Source organism: Rhinolophus ferrumequinum, chromosome 27 (genome assembly GCF_004115265.2).
Source record: "Rhinolophus ferrumequinum isolate MPI-CBG mRhiFer1 chromosome 27, mRhiFer1_v1.p, whole genome shotgun sequence".
In the NCBI taxonomy this organism is placed as follows: Eukaryota; Metazoa; Chordata; class Mammalia; order Chiroptera; family Rhinolophidae; genus Rhinolophus; species Rhinolophus ferrumequinum.
The window spans coordinates 21,642,085-21,648,815 of record NC_046310.1 but is presented as its reverse complement, the minus strand read 5'-3'; positions in this window follow the sequence as shown (position 1 = coordinate 21,648,815).

Here is a 6,731-nt window from a genome sequence, read left to right as displayed (position 1 = left end):
GATTTTTCCCCCTAAAGATATCTTATATTGAACAGATTAAGATTGATGAGCAAATAATTGAAAAAGCATTTAAAAAAGCATGCAAATTGAATGAGTAGAAACTGAAAAAGAAAACATGAAGCCAGAGCAGGAAGACTGGGCATTTTTACGTGTACTTTTCCGTGTTGGCCTTGGGTGCTTCCTGAAGGCAACTCGCTGCAGTTGTTTCACCGAAAGACCAGAGTGGAATAGGGATACGCAGAAAACCACTTTTTCCTTTTCTCTCACTGTCCTTTTAAAAACACCAAAAGGCCTATTTTTTTGCCTTTGTTCCATGAATGAAATCTTGGGCCCATAATTTAAAGGACACTGCTGTCACTTTTAGTCACAAGCATAGTCTTGGTTCAACACTAGGACATTTAGTCCAATCATGACTTTACACTTCATATAAAATGTCTCCTGTCCTCGGGTTTGGGAGCATCGGGCTGAGAAGCCTAAAGCTGGGGACCACGTGGTGAGCTCCTCTATTTCCTGCTCTTCCTCTCCTCCTCCCATTGCCCGCTGGGGAGCCTCTCACCCGAGGGTCTCAGAAGGAAGAATGGGGTTAAGTGACTTGCTTTTGGCACATCCTTAAAAGTGATTCTTTCTGTCAGGGAGGTTTTCAGGGGGTTCTCAGAGGCCCACCCTCCCCACGTTAGCTTCCTGTAAGCAGTGCTGCCCCCTCCCTGCCCCCAGTCTCGTGCTGGGGCTGTCCCACTCCTGGCAGGAAGGCTCCTTTAAAGTCTTGTGCTATGGAATACAGCATAGGGAATAGAGTCAATGGAATTGTAATAGATATAGATAGATATAGACAATGCCAGAAGGGCAGATGGGGGTGGGTATCACATTGTGAGGCGTGAAATGTCTATTACATTGTTTTGTACACGTGAAACTAATAAAAAAAAAGAGGAAATAAAATGGTCTTAAGCTGCAGGAAAATGCCTGTCATCGGTCAGATATGCATCTCCAGGGGCCCTACGTCCCACTTTCTGAACAGTCTTTTTGCAGCCCCTTTCACAGGTTTGAGAGGACGGGGACACACGTTCCCTCCTCCCCCAGACAGGGCGGGTAGGTTCAGGAATGTGCCAGCACTCCACTTTCTCCAAAGACATCACCACTTCAGCCTCTACCCTTTTATAGCCTCAAGGACGATGGGCTTCAAAATCAGTTTCCAGCACCTTCTTGCAATTCCTAAATAGGTGGTCTAGAATTTCTCTTTGGAATGGTGGGGCTCTTTGCCACTTATTCTGTTGACTTTAGGCTCTGGTGCCTTAGCTGAAGCTGAGACCAAAGACGACCATCCCACTGTCTTCTGTTATAGTTGTATTTTTTTCACTCGGCCCAGCGCCTGGTATATACTAGACACTCGATAACTGTTTTTTTGAACAAATTGGTTATTAATGAGAAGCTACAGTGAGGTGAGGAGAGTGGGCACTCCCAGTGCAGAGAACCCAATAGTTGAGCAGAGGCGCAGTATTTCCCTGGACCCTGAGGCTTCACAGCTGACATGCGACCGCACTGGAGGGAATTCAGAATGCTGCTCAGTTCCCGGTCCCCCGAGCACAGGATGAGGACACCAGTGACCATCTCTGATGTAATGCCCTGGCCCAGCTCAGTTGAAGCAGAGCTTCTTGGGTTGCTGCCACCATTGCTCAGCTCTGCGGGCTCATCCATAAGCTCTCTCCTTCTGCCTTGGTCTTTGTCATGCTCCTTGATCACGAGGACCACTGCTCTTCCGGGGCCCCCCTTCCCCACACCTGGAGGACACCCCCTTACTATCTGCCTGTAAGTTACTTCCTCCGTGTGGCCTGCCCTCATCGGCTTGTTCCCCTGCTCCCCATGCTAAGTGCCTGTCAGAGCACTTGCCTTTCCGCATCGTGTGCCCCTGTAAACTCCAGAAAGCCTGGCACTGCCTCGCTCACTCTGTATTCCAAGAACAGAGCAGAGCCAGGCAATAAGCAATAATGAGTGAGTGAGTGAGTGAATGACTGAGTTGGCACCAGAGAGTCAGTTGTAAAGCCTCCTCCTGGGTTGGGCTTCAGGGGTGGGTCTGTCGCGGGGCTATGGCCTTAAGCTTTCACTAAAACCCTGGGGGAGGGTACTGGTTTGGGCAACCGCAGCCTTCACAGCTGGACTGAGCTCCTGTTCTGCCTAGTGCACCTGCCACCTGAGTATAGAGGCGGCGCTGTGCTCAGCAGCCCATCACAGAGGCTCGGAGGTCATTTCGGCTGGAGATTTATCGCTCCTGTCCTCACACTCGTGTTCTTCAGTCCATCGCCTTTAGGAATTTCACTGTGACATCCAGTGGCAAATTAAAACACATAATTCTGTTTGTATCGTAACACCAGTATTTGATTTGTTTCCAGTTAAGCACTATATTAGTCAGTGTTAAAGTTCTCCTGGATTTGATACTCTTCCAGAAGCGTTACAGTGTTGGACGTGTGTGCAACCCGCTTTTTCCCCAACATGACCTCTGCTCTAGAAAAATGGGTCTTTTATAGTCAAATCACGTTGAAGCTAGAATATGGTATGACCTTGTGGCTTAAAAAAAAATCCAATACATGTAGAAGAAGTTCAGTCTACATGCCAGGAAAATCTGATTAAACTGAAGATGAAAACAGAGAGGAGGCTATTTATTATTTTAAAAATTAATTACATAATTAATTTTTTAGGCTTTTGAGGAATACCTGAAGTATTTCCGTTAGGGGATTAAGGAAATGGATGGCCTGATTTGATGACAAAATACGGTTCTTAAGGGAGTGTAGACATTCTCGAGACCACCCTTTTAACCATAAAATTGTAAAATTATGTACGTACTTAACATGAAAACATATTTGTAAGGAGGTTGAGGCCAAATCTGCTTACATGATGGGTTAATTCAGAGAGCAGGTACTCTTTTTTCCCAACATACACCTCTCATTGCCATGTGGACCTTGGACCTGACAGCTTGTGCCGCAGCAGCCATTTCATAATAATGAGGCTGGATTCTATGATCTTGATTCTGTGGAGCTGAAGGACAGAAAGAAGACACATTGGTGACATCATGGAGCCACTGTGCCAGTGCAGGACTGCCTAGTTTTAGACTTAATGTTACACGGGACAAATGATGTCCTATGTTGTTTAAACCCCTGGTTTTTCGGTCTTTGTTACTTTTCACAAAAAACAAAAACAAAAACAAAACCCAAAAATAAAAAAACAACAAAAAACATTCTAAAAGATAATGAGGGTATTTATGGGAAAATGAGTATATTTGTGTCTCAGATGACATCATACCAAAGAAACTCTTCATGTTAATTATAATCATGGAAAAATTAGGAAAATCCTTATTTTTTGAAGTTGTCGAACTGAATATAACGTCGGACTGATTTTATGTCAGAGTATATCAATAATTTTAGTTGTAAATTTAGCAGTTCTAAGTTTAAATTCCGCACGCACACACAATTTAACAAGTGCCTCCATATTGCAGGCCCTGAGCTGTGCAAGCTGTAGTCATTGTCGCCTTTAATGCGCACAGCAGGCTGTGACGTTTTATGATCCTCATTGTATGCGTAGAGAAACAGGTGGAGACATTTAAAGAACTCCCTAGTAAGTGGCAAAGCGGGCACGGGGACTGAGTTGTTTAGCTTCAAAGCCCACATGTATGACCATTACTTTGTCCTGTTTTCTGGGACACGACCAGATGAGCACGAGTCCATTTGCTTTAGCCACTTACCAAGTCAGTAGCAAGGATGGCTTGGTATAACAATAAATAAATACAATCCATCGAAGTTGGACCTCCTAGCAAACATCGACAGGTAAAAAGAGTTTGTACTCCGAGGGAAGGTACCTAATACTCAGGAATTTCAGCGTGGAGATTCAGGTTCATTGCTCAGATGGATAGTCTAGTTTAAACCAGACTGAGCACACTAGACCCTTTTCCAAAAAAATGTGATGGGTGTTCTATGAAGAAAACGTGATGGATGTTTCTTCATAGAACATCCCCCCTGGGGATGGGGCAGGATATGTACTGTGTCCACGGCCTCCCTGACCTCACGGCTCACCAGCCTCCTGCTCCCTTGCTCTGCCCACCTCACTGCCCTTCTTTTTGTCCCTGGAACACGCAGTCACCTCAAACCTGCATAGACCAGTCCCTCTGCACGGAGTGCTCTTCCTCTGAATAACCAGGAGGCTCTTTCTCTCCCTCGTTTCAGGTCACTGCTGCCATGTGACTTCATCAGAGGTGGCTTCCCTGTCATTGTATCTACAAACTTTCTCTTCTGTTGCTCTCTACCTCTTACCCTGCTGTGTATTTCTTCATAGAACAATGCACCTGATGTGCACACTTATTTGTTTCAGCCTATTTCCTCCCCTAGAATCAGCCCCGTGAGCATGGGGCCTGTGCCTTATTTACTAGAACGAGGCCTGGTACATAGTAGGTGCTCCTTAAATATTTCTTAGACGAATGGATTATGAAGGAAGAGTGAGTTCAAAGAAACTGCTCACGTCCTATGTTGTTACGCGAACACCTAGAAGACATTAGAGGGATTGGACCTATTCTGGGACAAACTTACATTCCCAAAGATTTTGGGTTGTGAGTACATGGAGGTGGTTAGTACCTTGCAATTCATGAATGACTTCCTTGTGGGAGAAGTGATAGAAAGAGGAACGATGCTTCAAAATGGAATTTTCTTAAAAGAAAAACGAAAATAGAACGTACAAAGTGGTAGCAGAGACGCGTAATCTATGACCTGGGAGATGGAGGGGTCTTAGTTACACCAATGAAAGATGAACATCATAAAAAGAAGATGGACTATCTTTCTTGTGGTCGTGGTTAGTGCCTTTGGGGGGTACTATCCTTAGACACATAATGACAGTCCCACGCAATGTGGCACAAAGGGCTGTGACCCCCAAGAGGGAGTTATAATCTCTGGCCAGAGTAATCAAAGCTCAGAAGCCTTGGCATATGGAACCGATTTTGACAAGATTTTGTGGCCTTTAGTGGCAGAAGAAACAGCAGAAGAAAAGGCATGGTTGATCAACACACACATCTTATCTGAGGAAGAATGGCTTGGTTTAGGGGCAAAAGAGTATTTGTAAATAAATATTGAACGGGATGTGGAGGGTCTCAAGTGCCAGGTGCAGAGGTTTGCATGGAATATGGCACGTGTCTGGGAGCCATTCTTCAATGGGCAGGAAAGTAACAAGATGGAAACCTTGTTATATGAGGTTGTCCTGGTGGGAGTCTGGAAGATGACTCACTGTGGAAAAGGACAACACTCAGAAAGATTAGTTATAAAGTTACTGAGACAATTTGGTGATATCATTAGTTACAAAGTTAGTGACATAAAGAGAAGGAGCAAAAAGATGTATTTTTATCCATAAAAAGACACTGATGTTGGGTGGTAAAGGTAGGAGACTGTCTTGGTCTGCTCAGGCTGCCATAACGAAATCCCTTAAAGAATAGAAATTTATTGCTCACGGTTCTGCGGGTGGGAAGTCCAAGAGCAAGATGCTCGCAAGGCAGGTTTCATCCCCTGGCCTCTTTGTTTGGCTTGTATGCAGCTGCCATCTTGCTGTGTGCTCATGTGACAATTTTGTTCTCTTCTCTTCTTCTTTGTATGAGGGCACTAATCTCATCATGGACCCTATCTTCATGACTTCATCTAAACATAATTACCTCCCAAAGGCCCCACCTCCAAATGCCATCACACTGGGGGTTAGGGCTTCAGTGTGTGAATTTTGAGGGGACAAAAACATTCAGTCCATAACAGGGATGAATCAAAGAAGACGGTAAGCGTTTGGGTTTGACTCGTGGCACTAGAGAAGTAGGCAAATCAGAAGAAAGATCTGATTTGGGGGTATTTGACAGCCATAGTGACATATTTGTGAGGTCACCCTGGCCTTCGGGGTTGGAAATGTTTCTGGGGAGCCCATACCTGCTCAGGAACACCTCTTACAGGGGAGAAGATGATAATTAGCCAACTTTAAGGCATGTAGGGTCGACCCTCTCTGTGCTGATCCCAAGAGGTAGTTCATGGTCACTTGTGTCATCTATATGCAGTTCAGACCTGACCCTGGACCTCAGAGTGCTAATTATAGCTTGGGGCTTCATAATTTTTAGATTAATTTGGGGAATGGATAAGATACTGATGAATAACTTCCAAGTCTTGAAAAACTGACTTCCCCTTAAATTAAAACTATGAGGAAGGGCATAGGTTGGATTTCGTTTCTGAGCACAGAGTGATCCCTCTATCCTTCTCCAGCATTTACTTGACATTCCAAGAGCTAGCAGGACCCTGAGGGTTGGCTTGGAACCAGGAACAAATCTCCTGGGGCTGCCTGAGCCTTTTTTAGTTCCTGTTAGTCTAGACTCTTGTGCTCTCCAAAATGGGATGGGGGAGGGGTGATACGTGAAACAGTGATGTGGGGTCCTCAGACCCTGCCTCACCCCTCAGAGCTGTATCATCTTGGTCAAGTTTGTTCATTTCTCTAAGCCTTGGTTTCCTTTCCTCTAAAATGGCATTGCTGTGAAAATGAAAAGGAGCAATCAAAATAAAGTGCAGTAAATGAGCCTTCATCATCACCCTCACCCTCATTGTTGATGTCACTGGGGACCACCTTGCATTAAGGCAGACCCGGAGATTTCAGGGTGTGCTGCCTCAGGCCAGCTTGCTCTCAGTACCTGAGCTCTAGCAGTGTTTATTTCTAGTCCAAGTGCACATCAGAGCTGCAGT